The sequence below is a fragment of the Apium graveolens genome, chromosome 11 (genome assembly GCF_009905375.1).
Source record: "Apium graveolens cultivar Ventura chromosome 11, ASM990537v1, whole genome shotgun sequence".
NCBI lineage: Eukaryota > Viridiplantae > Streptophyta > Magnoliopsida > Apiales > Apiaceae > Apium > Apium graveolens.
The window spans coordinates 27,217,296-27,244,466 of NC_133657.1; the positions used below are offsets into that span (position 1 = coordinate 27,217,296).

Below are 27,171 nucleotides of genomic sequence, written 5' to 3' on the forward strand. Positions count from 1 at the left end.
AATGAAATGACTTAAACAGAGTTCAAATAAATCCTATAAACAAACTCACAAACCAAAACGTGCGTGTGTGGATACTTTACAGATATACTCTCGATACTAGATCAATAACCATAACTTATCTATCATCAAAACAATCACAAGTTTATAAACAGAATAAATGTTAAATGCATAATGACTCACAACACCTCCTTTCTACTAAAGTTATACAAGGATTCATGCTATTATTGAACACATAACAAAGATGCTTTCTTGACCGTGCAATGAATGAGGTCCCAAAAGACTTATGCAATAATACCCATGTAGTGAACGTTAGGTTAGCGGATCCCAGACTATAAAAGCCTTAGGTCACTAGGCATAAAGTCCCCTAGAACTTAATTGCTCGAGTATTAAAAAGCTCGCTCTTGATCAATTATGCATAAACAAATATTTTTTTCTTTTCTTTTTTTTCTTTTCTTTTTTTCAACAATTTCTGAATGAGTGCGTTTCGCTCCAACTCATTCAATCATAGACTACTCATAAAAATATGAGCCGACTACTAGCCATTTGACGCCTAGCCTTATTCACAACTAGCAATGAAATCCAAGTTTTTCTCCAGATAAAAAAATTAGTGTTTTTACGTCATTACGAGAATAGCAAAAATTCTAAATATAACTAAGTGATTAAATCTCAACAAATAAACAAGTATGATCATGATCTAGTTCGAAAGCAACCTTGAAGACTTGTGCAAATTCTTTTGCTCTGGCATGAAAATCAATTCATTAAGATTTAAACATCCCTCTATTCGACATCACTATACTCAAATTAACATCAACCAATCAATCAGAAATAGTTCAACCTAAGGGATCATATAAAGTGCATGCAAATGCAACTATATTGTTAGATATATTTGTGATGTCATGTCTAATAATGATTTGTGTTTAGTTTTCAGATCTTGACTAATAGGACAAATCAGGACTTAACTGGAAATCAGTACTTATACTGAAGTCAAAACTTAAGATATCAGAACTTAAGTTATCAGAACTTAAGATATCAGAAGATATTCATCAGGAGATAATATCAAGACTTAAGAAGACTTTCAAATAAGGAAAGCGGCTGATTGAAGGGAAAGAAGATCAAGACTAAAACAAGAAGATATATGCATGGAGAAGAATTTTATGAAGAATAGAAGACTTGGAGGAAAAGATAACTAATTGATATATTTTAGGATGCAGAATTATATTCGATATCAATTAGAGATTATCTTGTAATTGTGTGGTATATAAACACAGCATAGGGTTTACACTAGATGTGTCATCATTATCGAGAATATTACTCATTGTAACCCTAGAAACTCTCATAATATTTGTTCATCACTGAGAGAGAACGGTTCCATTGCAATATTGTTTTATTAATAAGATTATTTTATGTTTCATACTTGTGTTCTTAATTCGATTTGATTGTATTATACACTGTATTCAACCCCCTTCTACAGTGTGTGTGACCTAACAAGTGGTATCAATGCCAATCTGTTAACACATATACAGTAAAGATCCAAAACAATCATGTCTGAAGAAGAACAAACTCCAACCAAGCCCACCAAAACTGAAGAAACTCCAAAGACTCAAATCCACAGTCGATATGAGACTATTAAGGTTCCCATGCTGAGACATTCTGAGTATCCCATATGGAAAGTGAGGATGACTATGTTTCTGGAAGCTACAGATTCGGAATACCTTGACAGAATTAATGAAGGACCACATAAGCCAACCAAGCTCTCTGTTGTAGTTGCAGATCAACCAGCAAAGACTGTACCAAAGGAGAAAAGTGAGTATACAGCTGAAGATATCTCATCTATTACCAAGGATGCAAAGGTAAGGCATTTGCTGCATAGTTCCATTGATAATGTCATGCCAAACAGGGTAATTAACTGTAAGACTGCAAAGGAGATATGGGATGCCTTGGAGACAAGATGCCAGGGAACTAATGCAATTAAGAAGAACAGGAGGACAATACTCACTCAAGAGTATGAGCACTTTGACTCAAAACCTGATGAGTCATTAACTGGTTTATATGACAGATTTGTCAAACTCTTGAATGATCTGTCACTGGTGGATAAGGAATATGATCTTGAAGATTCTAATCTTAAATTCCTTTTAGCTCTTCCTGAAAGATGGGATTTGAAGGCAACTACTATAAGAGACAACTATGCTCTTGATGAAACTATTCTTGATAAAATTTATAGTATGCTCAAAACTCATGAACTTGAGATGGATCAAAGAAGCAAGAGACATGGGAGAAAGTCAAGGACAGTTGCTCTTAAGGCTGAGGAGGAATCCCCCAAAGTGGTTGTCTCAAAGAAAGGCAAAGGAAAGGCTCTCATTACAAAGTCTGATTCAGATTCATCAAGTTCTGATAATGATGAGGATTCAGAAACTGAAAGTCTATCTGAGATGGATGCTGATCAAGAGATGATAAGATTGTGTGCTCTTATGGTGAAGGGTATCACAAAGATAGCCTACAGGAAATTCAGAAGGGGAAAGAAGTTTTCCAGGAAAAGTGAAAGTTCTGATAAGAAGGGATTCAGAAAATCTGAAGGCAAAGCAGGAAAGTCTGACAGAGGAGATTACTCAAATGTTAAATGCTACAATTGTGGTGAAAAAGGCCACATATCTCCTGATTACAAGAAAGGAAAAGGTGACAAAGGCAAGGCACTTGTCACAAAAAAGAAAAGCTGGACAGACACTTTAGATTCTGAACATGAGGTGAACTATGCCTTGATGGCAAATGCTGATAGCAGTTCTGAAGCTGCTGAGTTAAAGGTACCTCAAACAACTTATGCTTTTCATACTGATGATATTACTGAGTTGAGATCTTATCTTAAAACCATATTCATTAGCTATAGAGATCAGACCTTAACATGTGATAGGTTAACTTCTAAAAATCTGGCTTTTAAGAAAAGGAATGACTATTTAGAAAAAGAGTTAGTGATGTTCCATCAAACTCCGAAAGAAAGAGATGATGCTTTTTATGTTAGAGATGAAGTGTTAAAATCGAATCAATCTCAAAAAACTGAGTTAGAAAAGGAAAGAGATATTATCAGGACTTAGACTAACTCTGGCAGAAAAACTCAGAATTTGCTAAGAAGTGGAAACTGGAAAGAGGGCTTAGGTTATAGAGATGATAAAAGTGAAATAGGAATTGAACAAATTAAGCCAATTATTGTTAAACAGACTACTAAGCCAAAGGTAAATCCTGTTAAGTTTGTAGCTAAAACTGGAAAGTCTGATTCTGAAAAGATGAAAGATATTGAGACAGAAGTTAAGGCAAAGTCAACTTCTGATAAATTAAAACAGGATAAACCAGTTGAAGTTAACATAGGCTTAATGACAAAGAAGCAGCTTAAGTATAAGCTGAAAGAGATTAAGAATGTAAACAAGGTAAAGCCACCTAGGAAAAATAGGAATGGAAAGGAAGGTGTGAAGAAAAACAATAATTATAAGTCTGTTCCTAATGCTCCTAGAAAGAAATGTAATAACTGTGGAAACACTAACCATCTTGCTTCTTTTTGCAGGAAGAATAAGGATATAAATTTTTTACCTCCTAAATCAGGAGTTAAGAGTCAGAATGTTAGGTTTAAACCACAAAATCCTTGTTTTCATTGTGGTAGTTTATGGCATTCCATTTATACTTAGAAGGAATATCATAGTTTGTACTATGATTATTATCAAATAAAACCTTCTTTAAAGAAAGTTAGCATTATTCCTTCTAGTGTAAGTTCTGATGCAAAGTCTGATACTGTAAAATCTGATATAAAAAATGTTAGCATAAACTCTGAAGTTAAATCCGCTGTAAATGCTAACAAACTTAATAAGGCCAAAGGATCCAAGGAAGTCTGGGTCCTTAAAACTAATCATTAGTGGTTTTTGTGATTACAGGGCAACAGGAAAAACATCATAGTTCTGGACAGTGGATGTTCAGGACATATGACTGGAAATAAAGCCCTGCTATCATACTTTATGGAGAAAGCTGGCCCAGGAGTGTCTTATGGAGATGGCAACATGGGAAAAACCCTGGGATATGGCAATATCAATCTTGGGAATTTCATCATTGAAAAAGTAGCTCTAGTCTCAGGACTTAAACACAATCTGCTGAGTGTTAGTCAAATCTGTGACAGAGGTTATCATGTCGATTTCTTTGAAGAACACTGTGAAGTTGTAAGCAAATCTACAGGCAAAGTTGTTCTGAAGGGATACAGGCATGGTAACATTTATGAAGCCAAGCTTTCAACAAGTTCTGATGGTTCTGCAAACTGTCTGTTAAGCAGAGCATCAATTGAAGAAAGCTGGGATTGGCACAAGAAACTCTCTCATTTAAATTTTAACAATATAAATGAACTCGTCAAGAAAGATCTTGTGAGAGGACTGCCAAAATCAGTATTTGCTCCTGATGACCTTTGTGATTCATGTCAAAAGGCAAAACAAAGAAAATCTTCATTCAAGAGCAAGACTGAATCTTCAATTCTTGAGCCTTATCACCTACTACATGTTGATCTATTTGGTCCAGTAAATGTCATGTCTATTGCAAAGAAGAAATATGATATGGTCATAGTAGATGACTTTACTAGATACACATGGGTGTATTTCTTGCACACAAAAAGTGAAACTGCATCTATCTTGATTGATCATGTCAAACAACTGGATAAATTGGTCAAAGACTCTGTGAAAATCATAAGAAGTGATAATGGCACTGAGTTTAAGAATTTGATCATGGAAGAGTTCTGCAAAGACCATGGAATAAAGCAGGAATTCTCTGCTCCTGGAACTCCACAGCAAAATGGAGTTGTTGAAAGAAAGAATAGAACTCTTATTGAAGCTGCACAAACTATGCTTGATGAAGCAGAGTTACCAACCTGCTTTTGGGCTGAAGCTGTGCAGACTGCTTGTTTTACTCAGAATGCAACACTTATCAACAAGCATGGAAAGACACCATATGAGATGGTGAAGAAAAAGAAGCCAAATCTGAAGTACTTTCATGTATTTGGATGCAAGTGTTTTGTTCTTAAGACTCATCCTGAACAGCTATCCAAATTTGATCTAAAAGCTGATGAAGGAAATTTTGTTGGATATCCACTTTCCATAAAATCCTTCAGAGTCTACAATTTAAGAACAAGGGTTGTCATGGAATCTATCAATGTCTCTTTTGATGATAAGAAGATTACTGGACTTGAAGATTTCAATGATCATGATCAGCTGAGATTTGAGAATGAAGTTTTAAATTCTGATTATGTAAATTCTGTTAGTCTAAATCCTGATACTACAAACTCTGATGGGTTAAACTCTGATGTTATTGAAACTGTGGTGACTACGCCAAAGGAAAATGCACCTGTGCAGGGGGAGCATATTGAAGATTCAACCACATCTCAAGAAGCATCAGAACCTAGAACAGGCTCTTCAAGTTCTGATTCATCATGTTCTGATGAGCCAAGTTCTGATAATTCTGGAAACTCAAATTCTGAAGGATCCAACTCAATGAGCATAATTTCAGGGGGAGTATCAGAAAATGTTGATGGAGACAGCATGGATCATGGGGGAGCATCCAGTTCTAGAGATCATCTTCCATCTGCAAGAAAGTGGACTAAAGCACATACATCTGACTTGATTATTGGAAATCCTGAAGCAGGTGTTAGAACTAGAACAACAACATCAAATGAATGTCTTTATCATTCTTTTCTTCCTCAGACTGAACCAAAGAAGGTGAAAGAAGCTCTTCAAGATGGTGATTGGGTGCAAGCAATGCAGGAAGAGTTAAATGAATTTGAAAGAAATAAAGTCTGGACCCTAGTGCCAAGACCAAAGAATAGATCTGTTGTTGGTACAAAGTGGGTGTTCAGAAATAAAACTGATAGTGATGGCATAATTACAAGAAGTAAAGCAAGACTGGTTGTAAAAGGATATTCTCAATAGGAGGGAATTGATTATGATGAAACATTTGCACCAGTTGCTAGATTGGAAGCCATAAGGATATTTCTGACTTATGTTGCTCACAAAAAGTTTAAAAGTCTTTTAAATAGATGTAAAAAGTGCTTTTCTTAATGGAGAATTGGAAGAAGAAGTATATGTTGAACAACCTCCAGGTTTTGTAGATTCAAAATTTCCTAATCATGCCTACACACTTGATAAAGTACTTTATGGCCTTAAGCAAGCTCCAAGAGCATGGTATGAGACATTAGCTCAGTTTCTTCTGGAAAGTGGATTTAATAGAGGAACTATTGACAAAACTTTATTCTATCTCAACCATGGAAAGGACTTACTTTTGGTGCAAATATATGTTGATGATATCATTTTTGGTTCTACAAATGACAGACTTTGTAAAAGGTTTGCCAAGCTAATGCAGTCAAGATATCAAATGAGTATGATGGGAGAACTTAGCTATTTTATGGGCCTTCAAGTCAAGCAGAATGAAGAAGGAACATTTATTTGTCAATCTAAGGACACCAGAAATTTGTTGAAGAAATTTAGAATGCAAGACTGTTCAAGTGCATCCACTCATATGGCCACTGCAACAAAATTGGATAAGGATACTAGTACATCAGTAGATATTACTGATTACAGAGGTATGATTGGCTCACTACTCTATCTAACTGCAAGTAGACCTGATATTATGTATGCTACTTGTCTTTGTGCAAGATTTCAAGCAGATCCAAGAGAACCTCACTTAACAGCTGTGAAAAGAATTTTCAAGTACCTTAAGGGTACAACTGATCTAGGATTGTGGTATCCTAGGGAATCAGACTTTAAGTTAATAGGTTACTCAGATGCTGATTTTGCAGGGTGCAAAATTGACAGGAAAAGCACAAGTGGAAGCTTCCAATTTCTTGGAGGCAGATTGGTTTCTTGGTTTAGCAAGAAACAAAAGTCAATTTTCACATCAACTGCAGAGGCAGAGTACATTGCTGCAGGAAGCTATTGTGCACAAATTCTTTGGATGAAGAATCAATTACTGGATTATGGGTTAACATATTCTAAAATACCCATTTACTGTGATAATCAAAGTGCTATTGCTATGACAGGTACTCCAGTTCAGCACTCAATGACAAAGCACATCACCATTAGGTACCACTTCATAAGGGAGCATGTGATGGAAGGTACAGTGGAATTGCATTTTGTTCCAACAGATCAACAACTTGCAGATATCTTCACAAAACCACTATGTGAAGCTACTTTTACAAGATTGGTAAATGAACTTGGAATGGTTTCAGGTTCTTTCTCTAAATCTGTTTAGTTTATGTTCTGATACATCAGACCTTATGATCAGTATTTACAGATATTACTATCTTTATGTAATCTGTGCTTAAATTAAAATTTACCTAAGTGCTGATTGTTGTGTGACGACTGAGAATTTTGTGACGTAATTAAGTCAATAAAGTATGTTTTATGTGATGTGATTATAATTATGTGATTAAGTGTTGATTAATTGTCTTTGCTGTATATTAGAATATAGGAGCGTAAATAAAAACGATCCAATTTAAAGAGTCAGCTTAGGAGTTGAGCTGTGTCGTCGGACCGTCAGGTAGAACGGAACCCATCCTAATAAGGAGTTAAAGAATATAAAATATGAATTATGTGTGATTGAATGAAATGAATGTTTAAATAAAGTATTTCGTCCTAAGTGACGTGTCGGTCGATAATGTTAATGAAAAGCGTAATCAAAACGCTGAGCGTCGGGCCGTCAGGTTGAACGTGACCCAGTACGCGTAAAAAGGATAAAAGTTTAAAGAAGGATAAATTCTCTGATCAGACCTGAGTTGTTATGTGTTCGTATATGTGTGATTGTTTGTCTGTGTGCATGACTATGTGCTCTTGAACTTTTTTTATGAATTTAAAGGAATTATTTGATTCAAATAAAGGTTTATTTAACCTTTACGCATTTTTATAAAATTATCTGAGTAAGATAAAAACATGGGATTTATTTTGTTATCTTCATAATAGTCCTAGAGACTTTTTAAAAATGATGAATGGATTTATTTGGTGGTCATTGCATTTTAAATTGATTTTTATGTGGAAAAATGTTATTAATAAGGCGAGCTTGCGAAAATCATATAAAATCAACCGTACGCTCAAAACCTTATTATGAGTAATGGTTGGAAAGCTAATTTCGAGATCTACATTTTGAAATTGTCATTTGCAATAATTTTCGAATTTCTGAGAGAGATATATTTTATATTTAATTTTTATCTTATTTGAGTAAAAAGAAAAGGATTAATCAACATAAGAGGGGATTAGTTAATTACTAAAATGCCCCTGCCCTCTAAGCATATATATACACTCATTTCCTCCTCCTTCCTTTCTTTTCCACCCGGCCACACTCTCATTCTCTCTTTTTCTCTCATCTCTCTCACTCTCGAAGCTCTCTTTTCTCTCTCTCTATTCCACTCGGTATATCACTCTTCTACACTTAATTTTTATGGATTTTCCATGGAAATTCGTTCTTGTTCCATATATGAGCTCTAATCCTATTGCATGCATAGTTTAATACTTGCATTTGGGTTGTGTGCGTGTGTGTAGGTTCGGCTAGGCCGAATTGTTGCTTTATAAAAACAAGATGAAGTGAACTTGTGGTGATCATGTCTTGTATGTGTTTGTTTTTATAATTTTTAGAAATAATCGGAGGTTTTATGGTAGGATACCCTCGAATGAGGGCACCACCGTGAGGCCACCGCCACCGGTGAAAAACTCCGGTGAACCGGTGGTGAGTAATGATGTAACCACTGAACTCTACTACACCAAAACTTGTTCTTTTGATTGTTGCATGTGTTAATCTTGAAAAACCCGAATGGTTTTGGTTTTTGGAAGTTATTGATTTGATTTTTGTTAACTAAAGTGATTATGAGTTGATATTAGGATGATTTATGATTTAAGGATTAAGAAAAAACATTTGCATGTGTTGTTTCTTGAAAACCCGAATGGGATCTTGGTTTTTAGAAGGTCAAAAATGATTGTTAGTAATGAATATGACTTGTTGATGTTCATTCTTGGAAATTAGTGATTAATTAGAGAGTTTGGATGATGAATTACTTAATGTTTGCGTGCATGTATCAATGAGGGATTATGTTCTTAGTGATGTAAGTATGTTAATTGATAACAATGACTTTTATGATATTTGGACTTGTGTGTTTGATTGGATGCTTGAGAAATCAAATTTAGGATTGCATGTGGAAGGTTTTGGTTCGACCTTGTGCTAATAAAAAGGAAAATTGATTTTTGTGACTTGATTTTGGTATAATCTAAGTTTAACTAGGAAGAAATAAGATTGCATGTTGATTTAAAAGAGGAATTGATGTTGCATGTCTTGGTTTGAATGTGATTTTGGTTAAGGCCGAATGGTTTATAGTACTTAAAAGGGGTCAATTTTAATTTAAATGCTTGATTTGATCATAGAGATTAATTAAGGATTGTATGTGGGATTTTTTCTTAATTGGCTATATTTGGTTCGAATTAAAGTATAAAGAAATGGGAAGATTTAATTGTATTATCTATGGTTGTCGTGTTGGCTTAAAGATGACTTTAGGGTCGATATTGCAAGTTTTGCCGTTTGTTTATCCATATAAGGATTTCTAGCATAAAGAGCTATATGTACTAATATAAAGTATGATTTGACTTCGAAAGGAGATAAGAATTTTTACAAGACGATGGTCGAGTCTATAAAGGTGTAAAGGTTAAGAGTAAAATATATGACGTGTGATGCGCTATGTGCTTATGTGTATAAGCTATACTCGTATATTCGAGTCCAGGGTATAATTGAGCTATCGTATTAAGTGATCGTTCTGGGAATGAGAGTTGAGAAACTGATTAAGGTTTTGGTTTTATTGTAGATTCGGAGCGTGAGGGCATTCAGGCTAGGAAAGGAAAGGATATATTAGGTGGCAGTAGTTCAACCTTCTGGAAAGCAAATTCAAGCAAGTAACTATGTTTACTTGTGTAAATGGTTATAAAGAGAATATTATTCATACCATGTAGAGTATTGAACTGTTTAACTTGTGAAACCTTGATATTGATTTGAGACACCCTGCCTTTGATCTTGATAAACTGTTATTGATAAGTTTACTGATTCAACCCTTTTGATAATCTGTCCTTTCTGTTCAAGTTATTTATTAAGCCATGAATTGTATTGAACCCTATAATTATCCTTGTGAACCCTGTTTAATGATACTTTATTTCCTGATCACCCGATTGATCCCTAGATAGATGTTGATCCTTTTAACTTAAATGCCTTGTTATCCTTGATACAGAATCCTTAAGAATTGTTCCTTGTTTATCCTTGAATCATTCCCTGAACTTTGTTTTTCTTAAAATCTGACTTAAGAATGAGTTTCGACTCGAAAGAGTCTGAATACTTGGTAATGATAAAATGGATTTTAGAAAACCTATTTGTTTTTCCAACTCGAGGTTTTCCAAATGAATTCCTGATGGATTGGATTGGGACGTAAGAGGCTAGTGGAACTAGTCCAGTCATGGTAAGAGGCTAGCGGGGCTACTCCAACTTAAGGCTGAAATTATGTTGATTGGTACCTTAAAGACCGGAATGGAGGCCGGTATGGGCTGATTACCTGTATTATAATGAAATGGAAAGATAAAGTGATCCAATCAAGGGTTCTAAATGATTATTTAAAAGGGAACTGAAACTTCTTGTTCAGTAAATTGATTCTTGAAAATGAAAATGGTTTATATTGTATTGAAAAGAGTTGATATGAAGCTTAAAGCTCGAGAACCCTGATTCTTAAATCTGTTGATCATATGATTGATTCCATATATTGAAATACTGTTGCTTTCCTCTTTTTGAAAGATCTATTCTGATCCTTTAATGATTTGTGATGAATGTCGGCTTTCGACCTACGTTGAGCCTTGTTCCTTGAAAGCCCCATATTGTTCCTTCAAAACCTTTCCTTAACCCAAAAGCTGGGAATCTGCCACCTAGAACAAATAAAGTAGAATGCCCTGAGTTTGGTAAAGTATATTGTGATTTGATATCGTAGAACTGCTTTATAGTAACTTGCTGAGTTTTATACTCATATGTTTTGTTTTAATCTAACCATGGCAGTTGAGCAAGAAGATGGCCAGGCTTAGACGCACTGCTCGTAAGAGCGTACCTGGTGGTCCCTACCGTGTTGAGGGCTGCCGTTTGCCAGAGCAGGTAGTGGTATTTTTGAGTGAGCACGCGCCTAGAAAAAAATGTTTAAAGATACAATGGGTTATCTGTCAGTTCCCAACCGGAATTGATATTGTTTATTTAATAATATTTTGGGTTGTAAGTTATATTTTATGATTGGTAGTTGTAATCTTGTCTCAACTTTATCATGTTGATCCTGTTAGTAGTTAATCGGGGTTTATGCTTATTTAATTATTGGATTAAAGGTGAGTGAGTCCTCATTTCCTAACCCCGAGATTGAGGGCATCACATGTTGTCTGATATGAATTTCTAAACTCTGATAGTTATATGAATGTTTCTGTGACTATTCAATCCAATGAGGATAACTGTGCTAGATGCTGACCTAGTAGTCTCTAATATACTAAAGATCCCATGTTTGAAGTAATTGTTTATGTGGAAATCTTTTAACACAAGCAAATTCTGATATTGAGTTTGGTTAGGTTTACTTTGTGTATCTTATTACTAAGTCAAAAACTAGAATAGTGCTTCTTATCTGTTAAGTTCTAATGTTGGTAAATCTTATGGATGTACTAAGTGCTGATAAGCCTCACTTATCAAAAGAAAAAAGTAAAGAAAAGAAATAAATATCAGGTACTCCTTTGAGATCTAGAGAAAAATATATGTGGGAGGGAAGACCCAAGTACATTGCTGGTATTAAGTAATATGCATTAGAAAAGCAAAATAAAATTTTCTTGGTGACTTTTCACATTCTCTGATTACTGGAGAAATACTCTGATAATAGTATAAATTCTGATAAGCAGTTGTGACTCATTTACACTGAGGAGCTCCTGTGAAAAAGAATATCAAAAGATGCATAAAATGAGCACAAAACAGTTGAGGGGGACTCATGCATGAACTCATTCTATAGTAGACTTCAGACTAATGACAGATTTTGAGCAAAGTTCTTAGTTATGCCTTATTTCTAAGATGTACTGAAGTGAATCAGACTTTACTCTTTGTCTGATATTTAGCTTAAAGCACACACTCACACTCCATATGAATAATGAAAATTATTGTGGTGATCAATGTTATTTTAGATGAACAGTTTAAGTGTCAGTTGTATAAATTCTGTAAACAAGTTTTGATGGAAGTTCTGATGATTAAGTTCTGCAGAAACCATATCAATATTTGTGTGAAGAATTACAGAAATAAACATTAACTTTTTAAGTACAGAAGCCATATTCTGATGACTTTTAAATTCTGATAATAATCAAGTTTTTATGCTTACGTGGCACTATTTATTTCCTTGATTTATTTTTGGGTCAATACTTGAACGGTTATATTTTATCAGAATATTGGTTTAAAGTGAGATAAAGACAGTCATAATTACTTGTTTAGTGGGAACAAGTTTTTTTTGAAACACTGCATGTGCATAGTAATCATTACTTATTTCCCGTGCCAATTAACTATTGTCTTAACTACTACATGGATGACAGGTGTAAAGACTGTTCCAATTCGTCTTAACTGCTGTCAAGTTGCGTGTATAAGTAAAAGAGAGAAAAGATTTTAAATCTTTTATCTATTTTTGTATTCAATACTCTCTCTCTTTTCTCTTATTCTCTCTACATTCACTGGCGGTTTTTACACAGGCATTTTACCAAACACCTTTCAGGCATTCTTATTTCTCGCTTCTTTTTCAATGGCACCCAAGGATATAATCTTTAATGGAGCAAAGTTCGTCCCCAACAACTATGCTGCCATTCTCACTAAGAGTGAAGCTCCTTCGGAACTTCATTTTATTCAGGATTTTTTATCTCATAGTGAAAATGGGTTCGCTTTGATGCAGTCATCCAGTTTATCTGGAACTCAAGTTTTGACATTCTGGCGTACGGGACTTTATGATGATGGTGGTAAGAATGGGACTCCAAGCATCGTGTTTACAGCAAAGGAGGTTGAGTATGTTGTTACTCCGGCAACAGTTCGAAAAGCTCTACACCTACCTGAAAACTGTCAATTCAGTTCTGCTGTGGAGGAGCCCTTGCTACAGTAAATGATGGCTAATCTAGGGTATGAAAAGAGTTTGGCTAAGATGGGTCAACTCAAACGCCCATATGTTTGAAGGGAATGGAGCTTCTTCTTCGATTGCATCACGAAGACGTTTGCCAGTAAGTGCTCAAATTTTGATGTCATTCCTATTCTGACACAACAAATTGGGTATGCACTCTTAAACTAGTCTTATTTTGATTATGCAAAGACTGTGTTATGTTTTATAGGAGATAGAATGAACGAGGACAGGAATGTAGTTTACTTTGCTAGGTCCTGTCAGTTAATTTACAGTTACTGTACATCAGATGAACCACAACCAGCAAGTGAACACATAGAACCTTTTAGGTTAGCTAAGAGGGCTTTTACTGATCTCTTAACTGCTGACAACAAGAAGGAAGTTTTGAGACCCCTTAGAATTCCTTTATCAGTAAAGCAAGCTCTGGTAAATGCTGATTCTAATACTTATTCATTGATATATCTTGATGTCCAACCCACCAACACACAACAGCCATCAGAACTCACCAATAACCAAACACAACAACCACATCCATCAGCACATAATCAGGTGAAGCCTTCTTTTTCTAGAGCAAAGAGGACTAAGACAGTACCTCAGGCACAACAGAAAAGAAGGAAGATAATTTTAAGAGATGAGTCTGATGATGAGGTACAGGTTCAATCATCAGAACCTGTTGCTGAAGTAACTGAGAAGGTCTCTTCTCAGACAGCTCAAGAAACTGGGAGTTTTAAGCCCCTAAAAAGGCATAGAAAGCTAAACTTTAATGATCAAGCTCCCAGAGTCTCTCCACCAACTAAGAGACTTAAAAAGCAAAGAGCAAGGAGGGCTGTAGAAGAATCAACCTCTGAAGAAGGAATGGAAGCAGCAGCTATGGAAGGGGGTCAGGAATCTCTGATCCCACAAGAACCTATTGCAGTTGAATCTCTTCCAAGTGATGAGCCAGAACTTCATAAAGCTCACAAATCTCTAATCCAAGAGCCAAAGACTACTCCAATGTCTACACCTCTTGTGTCTCCAATAAAATCTCCAGTACATGCTGAAAACCCAGGCACAAGTGCTGAAATTGTTATCAACAACTTGGATGTGCCTTTGGTCTTGTATCTGGAAGCTCCATCTACTTCACATCTTTCTCAACACACTCCACCAGCAACTCCATTGATAGATGCTGATGTTCATGAAGATGAATCTTCTATTACTTCACATACAATCATTTTATCACAAGATGCTGATACTGAAGATTCTGCAAGTTCTGTTGAAGAAAATACTGGTGAAGCTGCTACAAATATAAATGTTGATGCAGCTGGTCCTTCTAGACATGCACCTCCACAAACAGTTTATAAAGCTGATTTGATTAAGAATTTTGTGAGAAAGGATGCACCAGTTCCTTGGAGTGAAACTAACAGAGGAAGAGAATGGATCAAGGAGTGGAACAAAGTTGATTTTGTTCCTACTGCAGATATTCTTGCTGAGCACCTAGCTAAAGCTGATGAAATGCTGATGAATGATGACTTCAAAGCACAGCTCAGAGTTACTGCATTGAGTACCAGGAACCTTCAAGGTCAACACTCAATAACTCAAGCCAAGGTGGAAAAACTTCAAGATACAGTGACTAAGCAAACCATGAACTTCACATTGGACAAGAAAAGGTTTTTTAAGCCAGTCTTTGACCACATTGAGTATATATAAAAGACTCAAGAAAAGTAGCAAGCTCAACTATCTGATATTTTAAAGAATCAAGCTGCTCAACAAGACCAACTCAATGAAATCCAAAACTCTGTGGAATTGCTTGTCTCCCTGCTTCTATCAGATGGTGCCAAAAAGGGGGAGAAAATAATTAAGTCCAAATGCACAACTGATCAACCACTGAAGGGTAAGGATGATGATAATGAAGACCAGGGAAACTCTGAAAGGAGTAGAGGTCTAAGTCAAGGCAGGGGTTCTTTATCAAGAAAAGCCAGAACTACAAGTCAAAGAACAAGACTGGTAAAAAGATAAGTTCTGATGAACAAACTCTGAAACTTGATGAAGAGATCTTCAAAAGGTTGTTCCTAAAGGACAATCCAGGCATGGATATTGAAAGTCTGAAGGAAGAAGAGATTAGACTAAAAGCTAAAAATGATAAATCTAAGTCAAGGTCTAAAACTCAAGTCACGGTAAAGAAACCACCTAAGCCTAAGGGCATTGTGATGAAAGAGAGGACAAATACTGAGGCATCTAAGGCCAAGTCCAAATCACAAGTGGAAGTTGATCCTAGATTCAAGGGTAAGGCAAAAGTTGATGAACCTGTAAAGATATATATGCCAACCATGGATCTGGAAGTAAATGCTGATGAAGATACAAATCTGATTTTGAAGGAGAAAAGGAATATTCAAGCAACCTCTGATAAAGCTCAAGTTGTCTTGACATGAGAAGAAAAGAAAACCTCTGACATTGCTTATGTTAAACCTTCAACAGTTCTACTACCTGGATTTACTAAAGCTCAACAATCTGCTCAACCTATGAAGATTTCAACAAATATTTTTAAGGGTAGATTGCTCCAAGGGAAAGAAGCTAGAGATAAAATAGGACTGGGTAATGCTGATGAGAAAAGAGTAAACAACTCTACCTAAGATCCTACATCTCTTTCTGAACCAGGAGTTGGGACAACTCCAGAAAGACTAAATCAATTGGAATATGTACAAATAGTCTACAACTCCAAGCTGAAAGAAGACATAATGCTTTATTTTATGACAGATGGGAGAGTATTCCAGATAAGAAAGGATGCAATTCGGTTGAAGTATTATGAAGAATTGTAACATGTTTTATTTCTACTTCAAGTGAAGAACAAGTCAACAGATGGTGCTGCCAGTTACTTAAAATCTGATATTCAAAGGCAGAAGAAATTTTACTCTGTAAAGTCTGACAGACCATACTATCTAAAGTACAGAGCTCACAATGGTGAATTAGTTGAGATGAAGCCTAATACCGCCAAGATCACTACTTTTCTGGGTATTAAGGGTGTTGAATTTAATCTGGAGTCTGACAAAGCTTATCTGATCAGATTGGATCAGGAAATAAGGAAAGCAAAGATTAATGATCTCAGGGCAGCTATCTTTCAGATAGGAGAAGATACAACTGAACTTAAAGATGCTAAAAGGAGGATGATAAATGAACTTGAATATGCTGAGAGAACTCTTTTGAAGAACTATCTCAGAACAACTCCTGACATTCAAGAGATCAAACATTGAAGCCAAGTCAAGGACTACAACTGTTAAATTTTGAAGGATATACAGGCTAAAGCTGATATCAAACTTTAAGGATGGTAAAAGCTACAAGGACTGTGAGTTGTAGTTATCTAGCTAAATTCTCATATACATTTGTACTTAATGTTTTTGACATCATCAAATATCTATTGAACTTGTATATTATGCTAATTTACAAGTTGGGGGAGATTGTTAGATATATTTGTGATGTCATGTCTAATAATGATTTGTGTTTAGTTTTCAGATCTTGACTAACAGGATAAATCAGGACTTAACCGGAAATCAGTACTTATACTGAAGTCAGAACTTAAGATATCAGATTTTAAGTTATCAGAACTTAAGATATCAGAAGATATTCATCAGGAGATAATATCAGGACTTAAGAAGACTTTCAGATAAGGAAATTGGTTGATTGAAGGGAAAGAAGATCAAGACTAAAACAAGAAGAGATATGCATGGACAAGAATTCTATGAAGAATAGAAGACTTGGAGGAAAAGATGACTAATTGATATATTTTAGGATACAAAATTATATTCGATATCAATTAGAGATTATCTTGTAACTGTGTGGTATATAAACACAGCATAGGGTTTATACTAGATGTGTCATCATTATCAAGAATATTATTCATTGTAACCCTAGCAGCTCTCGTGATATTTGTTCATCACTGAGAGAGAACGGTTCCATTGCAATACTGTTTTATTAATAAGATTATTATGTATTTCATACTTGTTTTCTTAATTCGATTTGATTGTATTATACACTGTATTCAACCCCCTTCTACAGTGTGTGTGACCTAACATATATGAACTCACATAAAAACATAAACAAATATGTCCTATATGAATAATCATGCAAAAATACCACTGAAATACAACTAAACATGCAACATTAATCTATATGAATATATATGGACACATACAAACTAATCTTTACATTATCACCCCCAGACTTAAAATTTTCAATATCTGCATTGAAGGTAACAATAAGGATTTTAGGCATACCTAGTTGTCAGGAAGATCACCCTCTTCGGGTGGAGGATTAGGTGGCCAATCAACCTCGACACAAGTATATCGGGAAACAGTACCAAGAGCGTGTGTCAGATCTGCAGCAAAATGACAGTGAATGCCGTGAATGGCCTCCATACGCCTAGTCAATCGCCTGTACTACGCATCACCAACACCAGTCCTATCAACTGCCTGCTGCGCATGAGAAGAACCCTATGTAGGTACTGAAGGATCCGTTCGGCTACCCTCTATATCATCAAAAATATATCCCAAGCCCTTGTCATGGGGTGCACCTAAGAATGCATAACTCAAGTGATCTGGTAGTGGGTTAAGCTCAAGTGTGAAAACATCTTCAATAGACGGCTCGAGATGCTCCTGAGAAATTTTCAGCTCTGCTAACCCAAGAGAATCGAATGGCATATCCAACTTCCTCTTCCACGGAGGTGCATACAAAATATGCAGTTGCTCTGCTCCTTCTTCATCTTCATTAACTGATTTCCCTATTAAGGATCTCTCTAAGGTATCTGACTTTGGCACTTGCTCAAGCTCCGAATTCACTATAGAATCGACCATCTCTACTTTAAAGCACTCCACTTTAGCTGTGGGAAACTTTATTGCCTTCAACACATTAAAAGTGACCTTCTGATCATGAACCTTCATCGTAAGCTCTCCTTTTTGCACATCGATCATAGTTCGGCCTGTAGCCAAGAATGGTCTTCCCAAGATGATTGGAATCTTCTTATCTTCCTTGAAATCAAGAATTACAAAGTCAGCAAGAAAGATGAGTTTATCCACCTTGACCAAGACATCCTCCACTATACCTCGTGGATACATGATTGAATGATCAGCTAGTTGCAATGACATGTATGTTGGTTTCGGATCAGGCAGACCAAGCTTCTTGAAGATAGATAAGGGCATCAGATTGATGCTAGCTTCCAAATCACAAAAATACTTGTCGAATGACAAGTTTCCGATGGTGCAAGGAATAGTGAAGCTTTCAGGATCTTTAAGCTTCGGAGGCAACTTTTGTTACAGCACAGCACTGCATTCCTTCGTAAGAGCAACGGTCTTTAAGTTATCGAGTTTCACTTTTCGAGAGAGAATACCTTTCATAAACCTCGCATAGCTAGGCATTTGTTCAAGAGCTTCAGCGAAAGGTATGTTGATGTGAAGTTTCTTGAAAACTTTCAAGAATTTAGCAAATTTCATTTCCAACTTTTGCTTCTGCAACCTTTTAGGAAAAGGAGGTGGAGGATAGACCTATTTCTCCCCTGTATTACCCTCAGGAGGAGTGTGTTCCGCAGTTTTCTTCCTTGGTTCCACCTCGGCATCCTTCATCACTTCTTCTTCAGCCACAACTGCATTTTCTGAAATTTGAGATTTTTCAGGCTCTTCGTCTTGCTAAATTTGGGGGTTCGCGACCTTTCAGACCTCAAGATGATGGCATTCACCTGTTCTTCAATTTCCATCTTTCCTAGAGTGACTTCTGTATCACTAGGAAGCGTTCCTGGTAGTCAATTCAATAAGGCATTAGCAATTTGCCCCATTTGGTCCTCCAGAGTCTTGATAGAAACAGCCTGGCTTTTGCATATAAGAGTCTGGCTTTTGCACATAAGCCTCAACTCCTCCAATTCAGATTTTTTCATTCAAATATAGACCTGTACCTCCATGAGTTTGTTGTTGAAGTTGGAGTTGTCTTGGTGCAAATTGTTACTGAAAACTAGGAGGATTGAATTGCTTGTTCCCAAACTGCTGGAACGGCTGTTGCATCGCATTATGATTGTTGCAGCTGAAGTCAGAATGATTCCAGTTGTCAGGATGATAAGTGTCTAGAACTGGTTGTTGCGATCTCTGAAAGTTGCTCACAAACTGAGTTGATTCATGTTATGGGTAAAAAACTAATGTTATTATTTGCTGTATTTATTACTAAGGTTCGGGAGCTCAAGGCCTTTAATGGCTGCTCTCGTGTTTCGTAGCTTAATTCTGCCTTTACGAGATGCCTACATATCTCTGAGAATTAGAGAATCAAGCCAAAAATGTAGTTCTGATTTGTGGGGTGAGACCCCTTATATAGATGTTGGAAGTCCTTGAATTGGACTTGGTATAGGAGACTTGGTGGGCAAGTCTCGGAATTAGAATGGACTTTGGAGTCCTAAGAGGTAGGAAGTTGATTCCTTATCCTATGAGGTTCCTTGGAGGCCAATCTACAAGAATTTATATCCCCACTAGGACTTGTCTTAATAGCTATTTTTCTCCCTTATTAATTAATTACGAAATTAATTAATAATCAGGGTTTTGGGCCTTCTTTGTTCCATCAGGCCTGATCTGGTCCATCAGGCATGATCAATGTATTAACCTTTTGGTCTGAATATCATGCATCTTATTATTGGGCCTAGCAGCCCACATCTTGTATAATCAATGTAATATTTAATTACACAATCAGGATTTATCTATCCCTATCAATTCACTAGATATAGCGCATTGCTCCGTCGCATGCAAACCTGCACACAGCTCACAAACACTGGTTATTTGATTAACACCATAGTTGGCCAGAGGATCGATCTTCATAGACAACGCCTTTAGTTGAGCAGTGATAGTCGTAGCTGTATCCACTTCAAGAACTCCTGCTACATTACCTTTTGGAAATCTCTGGGTTGGATACTGATATTAATTAGCAGCCATCAGTTCAATTAGATCATAAGTTTCCTCATAGCTCTTTGCCCATAATGCTCCACCTGGTGCTGCATCGAGCATGGGTCTTGACTGTGCTCCCAACCTGTTATAGAAGCAATTGATGATCATTCAATCAGGCATTCCATGATGAGGACACTTCCTAAGCATCTCCTTGTAGCACTCTCAAGCTTCACATAGAGATTCTCCCGATTGCTGCGCAAATTGAGTAAGAGCATTTCTGATTGCATCTATCTTCGCCATAGGGAAGAATTTAGTAAGAAACTTATGAGCAAGATCCTCCCAAGTGGTGATCGAACCTGCTGGTATAGAATGTAACCAGCACTTAGCTTTATCCCTCAGAGAGAAGGGGAAAAGCCTCAGCTTTATAGCATCTTCAGAAACACCATTGAACCTGAAGGTGTCATGGATCTCTATGAAATCCCTAATGTGCGTATTGGGATCTTTCGTTGGGGCACCCCCAAACTGAACTGAGTTATGCACCATCTGAATTATGTCAGGCTTGATCTCGAAGGTATTAGTTGTGATCGCTGGCCTGACAATGCTAGATTGAATGTCATTGATCTTGGGTTGAGAATAATCCATTAACATTTTCGCTGGTGTTGCTGGATCTCCCATTGTAATGAGTACCTGAAACACAAACAAGTAAACCGTGAAAGTAAAAGAATCTGAGTCAGTGAACTTTAACGACCATTGATGACAAGCACATAAACTAAAAATTAACACCGAGTTCACGGCAGCGGCGCCAAAAATTTGTTAGGGCGAAAACACGCGCTAAATTTCATGCAAGTATACGCGTTCACAAGTAGTATAAGATATAGATCAGATTCGTTCCCACAGAGACTGGTTTAGGTTAACTTCAATTTATGCACTTATGCAACAATGTATGGTTATCGCTCAATGCTAAGACAAATAACAAATTGGGTTTTGATTAAACTAAGAGATTATACTAAATAGCATTAACAGAGAGAATTGAGGTTGAATTACTTATATGAGACAAACATGGGATTCTAACTTCATTACTACTTCATTCAAAGTCATTGTTCTTAACCTTAGCATGTAATGGTGATGACAACTAATCAGATAACACGAAACTAGTAAAACGCCAACTTTCGTTGTACGAATACCATACTACCAGATATCCACAAAAGAGATGGAAGCTGAATAGACTACAATTATGTTGAGACCCTATATGTCTATAGAATTTGACAACATAAAGGTTTAATGAACAAGTTATCTATCATGATTATATAGGGCAAGTAAGATGCTTAAAATTACCTACGAATCATGCATAATAAATACATGAACCTATGCTAGCATGGCAAGTTCTAAATCTCTATATTCATTTTCGCTTCAATAGAGATTAACATTATATCTTATATGTTAGGTACACACATAAGATGAATAAGTACAACCAATACTAGGATATCAATCAATCACCAAACACCAAGATATTGAAACAAATTAACTATAGAAATCCATTAGTAAATCCGTTAGAACCCCACGATAACAATTAGTTCATAACCGAACTCATCGTCATCATGGGTTCCAATGAAATCATGATAATAAATAATATAAGAGTACTAAGGTTTAAAGACAAATCAAAAACAAGCATCCAAGTATCAACTATATTAAAGAAAATAAAAGTCTTCTTCTCCGTAGCCTTCTCGTACTCTCTAGGTCTTCTTATTGCTCTCCCTTCGCTCCTTGTCGTTAAAAATGTCTTTTTATTGATATATATTGGCTTCAGGATGACCAGGACTCTTAACATCTCCAATTTCTACTAAAATCAGGATTTTGGGGCAAAAATCAGGGCGCGACGGCCGCGCTGATTGCGGGGCGGCCGCGCTGTTTTGGCAGAAAGTCAGCGCGGGCACGCTGATTTTGGGGGCGTCCGCGCCTGACTTCTGGACTTTTCTGCAGTTTCTTCTTTTGGCCGTATCTTGAGTTCTACTCGTCAGAATTAGGCGATTCAACTGCCCGCGCAAAGCTAACGAGATTCTCTACAACTTGAAAATGTCCTTGACTTCAGATTCTAGGTTATTTTCAGCATATTTCCTTGAAAAGCTCCTTTCTTCATTTAATTGATGCCTGAAATGTAATAACACAAAAACATATCACAAATACAAACAACTTGAGTCCAAAACACCAACTTAAGATTATAATGAAGCATTCTAAGTAGATATAAAATCCACTTATCAGACGCTCCCTCCAAAGATCTAGAAGACCTTATCAAGGAAGACGCGCCTCCAACAGAAGACGCGCCCTCCAAGGATGATAACCTTATCAAGGTAGAAGTGCCTCTTAGAGAGAACGCGCCCTCGAAGGATGATAGCCCTTGTCGAGGTAAGACGCTCCTTTTAGATAGGATGCGCCATCCAAGGATGAATACCCTTGTCAAGGTAAGACGTTCCTCTTACAGAGGACGCACCCTCCAAGAATAAAGACCTCGTCTAGGTAAGACGTTCCTCTTATAGAAGACATGCCCTGCAAGGATAAAGACCCTGTTGAGGTAGAAGTTTCTCTAAAAAAGGAAGCTCCTTCTTAGAATGTAGAAGACTTTGTCGAGGTAGACGTGCCTCTTAGAGAGGATGCGCCCTCCAAGGCTAAAGACCTTGTCAAGGTAGGCGCCCCTATTAAAGAAGACACACCCTCCAAGGATGATGACCTTGTCAATGTAGATGCGCCTTTAAGAGGACATGCCCTCCGAGAATGAATTCCCTTGCTGAGGTAAGATACTCCTTTTAGAGAGGATGCACCCTCCAAAGATGAATATCCATCTCGAGGTAAGATGCTACTTTTAGAGAGGACGCGCCCTCTAGTGATGAATACCTTTTGTCGAAGTAAGATGTTCCTCTTATAGAGAACACGTCCTCCAAGGATGAAGACCTCGTTGAGGTAAGATGCTCCTCTTACAGAAGATGCACCCTCCAAGGATAAAAACCTTATCGAGGTAGAAGCTCATCTTATAAACAAAGCGCCTCTTAAGAATATAGAAGACTTTGTCGAGGTAGACATACCACTTAGATCGGATGCGCCTTCCAAGGCTAAAGACCTTGTTGAGGTAGACACGCCTCTTAGAGAGGACACGTCCTCTATTGATGAATACCCTTATCGAGGAAAAACATTGCTCTTTGAGAAGACACGCTTTCCAAAGATGAATACGCATATAGAGGTACGACGGCCCTCTTCTACAAGACGCGCCCTCCAAGGATGAAGACCTTGTAGAGGTAATATACTCCCCTTACAAAGGACACGTCGTCCAAGAATGACTACCCTTGTCGAGGTAAGACACTCCTCTTAGGGAGGAGGCGCTCTCCAAGGATGAAACTCTTGGATTGGTAAGACGCTTGTCTAATAAAGGATGCGCCGTCCAAAGATAAAGGCCTTATCGAGTAAAACACTCCTCTTATAGAGGATGCGTCGTCCAAGGATGAATACCCTTATCGAGATGTAGATGCGCCTCCTTTTGAAGATGCATCATCCAAGGATGATGACCATGTCGAGGTTGACGAGCCTCTTAGAGAGGACACACACTCCAAGGATAAATACCCTTATCGATATAAGACATTCCTCTAATAGAGGACGCGACCTTCAAGGATGAAGATTTTATCAAGGTAAGACATTCCTCTTCTAGAAGAGGCCCCCTCCAAGGATAAAGATATTGTCGAGGTAGACGCTCCTCTAATAGAGGAAGTGCCTTTCAAGAATGTAGAAAACCTTGTCGAAGTAGACGTGCCTCTTAGAGGTGACATGCCCTTTAAGAAAAAAAAGCCCTTATTGAGATAGATGCACTTCCTATAGAAGACATACCCTCCAAGGATGATGACCTTGTCGAGGTAGACGTGCCTCTGAGAGAGGGCATACTCTCCAAGGATGAATACCCTTATTGAGTTAAGACAATCCTCCTAGAAAGGACGCGCCCTCTAATGATAAATAACCTTGTTGAGGTAAGACGCTCCTCTTACATAGGACACGCCCTCCAAAGTTGAATACATTATCGAGGTAAGAGGTTCCTCTTATAGAGGACGCATCGTCCAAGGATGAATACCCTTATTGAGGTAAGACGCTCCTCTATAGAGAACGTGCCTTCCAAGAATGAAGCATTTGTCAAGGTAAAAAGTTCCTCTTAGAGAGATAACGCCCATGAACGATAAAGACCCTTGTTGGGGAAGAAGTTCCTCTTAGAGATGACGCGTCTTCTAAGGATGTAGAAGACCTTGTTAAGTTAGAAGCGCCTCCTCGAGAGGGAGCACCCTCCAAAGATAATACCTTGTCGAGGTAGGCACGTCTCCTATAGAAGACGTGCCATTAAATACTGATGATTATGTTGAGGTAGATGTGCCTCTTAGAGAGGACGCGCCCTCCAAGGATAAATATCTTGGTTGAGGTAAGACGTTCCTTTTATAGAGGACACGCCCTTCAAAACTAAATACCTTATCGAGGTAAGACGCTTCTCTTACAGAAAACGCACCCTCCAAGGATAAAGACCTTATCTAGGTAGACGTTCCTCTTACAGAGGAAGCGCTTCCAAGAATGTAGAAGACCTTGGAGAAGTAGATACGCCTCCTACAGGAGACACGCCCTCCAAAAATGATGACCTTGTCGAAGTAGACATACCTCTTACAGAGGACACGCTCTTCAGTGATGAATACCCTTATTGAGGTAATACACTCTTCTTACATATGACTCGCCCTCCAAGGTTGAAGACCTTGTGCATATAATACGCTCTTCTTACAATGAATGCACCATTCAAGGATGAATACCCTTGTCGTGGTAAAAGGGTCCCCTCAGAGAGTATGCGTCCTTCAAGGATGAATACCTTGTCGAGGGAACACACTCCTCTTATAAAGAACGTGCACTCCAACGATGAAGACCTTATTGAGGTAAGACATTCCTCTTACAAATGACGCACCCTCTGAGGTTAAAGACCCTATCGAGGAAGAAGCTCTTTTAGAAAGGACGCGCCCTCCAAAGACGGGGTGATGGTAGAAGACCCTAGAATCTTCGACTTTCATTTGAATCTATGAATCAAATTATTTGTAAAAGAAGATATTAGCGATTTGGAATATGATTGTGCAAGAAGTAAGAGGTCAACTATGAAGTGGTATGTAACACCCCCAAATCCGGGGTCGGGGATTCGGGTTGTCACGAGTTCCATTTTATAACTGTATAAAAATATCATTGCAAGGTGATCTCATATATCTAACCTTGTCTCAACATTTTTTCTGAAAATCTTTGTCATGCATAAGATAATCATTAACTAGATATAAGTTGAAAAGATGAAGTTACAAGATACCCAATATACTTATATCTTTTCCAAATACTACTTGAACTACCACCGTTCAAGTTATAATCAGTTTCAAAAGTTCATCACATAGATGAGACTACAAGATAAGATTTGAATAGATTCAATCTTTGAAATATCATTCAAAAGAAATGAAGTTACAAAATACTTCATTAAGTCCCGATATATATATACACCTATATATATATATACATTTCATACACTCCTTGAAAACCTCTGTTATAAAAATTATAAACAGAGTTGTAATATCCAATGAATTTGGAAAGGAGAAAACCTTGGCATAAACCTGATATCTTGCTGATCAGGCAAAGATACCAATAAGTAACCTTTTCTACTAGTAGATGGACGAATTCCCCACTGGTCATTACCCTGGCCGCAATAGGACCTATGCTGGACTGCCACTCAGCCACTTACGTATTGATGGACTCCCACTGAGCCACTTACACTTTCAGGGACGCCCACTGAGCCCATGTTGTTTATGCCGACTCAAATAGATGGACTTAATTCCCGAACATTGGGTAAGTAATCAATTCATTTATCAAAACAGCAACCTCGTTGTGAATATAAAATACACCACAGAGTCGGATCCCTTAGATTTTTAAGCGAGTATTGAAGTCCCCTTCAAAAAGGAAGAACTTAAATTTGAAAACGAGTTTTGGGATCCGCTCTAACCTAAAAAAATTATTTTGAAGACTCGAAAATATTTTTAAGAATGTTTGGAGTAATGCTGATTTAATGAAATAAATCAGTCCCGATATATTAGAAAATATCTGAATATTATCATTATAATAATATTCCCATAAAGGATAATCTCTATAAAAATAATTGAAGTAGAAGTTTTAAAACTCATACTTGAAATGAATAATAAATAACCAAAGATATACTTATACGAAAGTATGATCTTTATTTGAATAATCGAAAGTAAGTTTGATTATCGAAACATTATTCTTTAACAAAATAAAGAATATTATTTAATAAAATAAGCGGAGTCATAAGTCCTTGAATGAATATTCAAAAATAATATTCATTAAATAAAGTAAGCGGAGTCATAAGTCCTCGAATGAATATTCAAAATAATATTCATTAAATAAAGTAAGCGGAGTCATAAGTCCTCGAATGAATATTCAAAATAATATTCATTAAATAAAGTAAGCGGAGTCATAAGTCCTCGAATGAATATTCAAAATAATATTCATTAAATCAAGTAAGCGGAGTCATAAGTCCTCGAATGAATATTCAAAATAATATTCATTAAATAAAGTAAGCGGAGTCATAAGTCCTCGAATGAATATTCAAAATAATATTCATTAAATAAAGTAAGCGGGGTCATAAGTCCTCGAATGAATATTCAAAATAATATTCATTAAATAAAATAAAGTTATCGAATAAACCTTATTCGATTAATAGTTTTGAAAACTATATCAATCTATATATATATATATAAATATATATTATACTCGGGAACATCGACTCTCGATTTAGAAAATGTTCACCTTTGGATCCCCTATACTAAGGGTATACGCAAAAAATGCTTATCTCTAGCATAGGTATTATGCAACTTATAAGCATTTGAATCAACAATTAGATATCAAGATTACGTAACAGACATCAATATATACCATATCAGCATGTTCCAATATAGCGCAAGATTTACTAATAACAATCATGCACTTATCACAAGATAATGCATATACATATATACATCACAACAACAGTATAACGGGTAGAAAACTTGT

General features: G+C 36.8%; 1 non-coding gene across 1 annotated transcript; it reads left to right on the plus strand.

Annotated features, from left to right (window-relative positions):
- Positions 1-20,248: 20,248 nt before the first annotated feature.
- Positions 20,249-20,355, plus strand: LOC141699345 (small nucleolar RNA R71). The gene has a single exon (XR_012565814.1). It is a non-coding gene; the product is annotated as a small nucleolar RNA R71 (small nucleolar RNA).
- Positions 20,356-27,171: the final 6,816 nt, after the last annotated feature.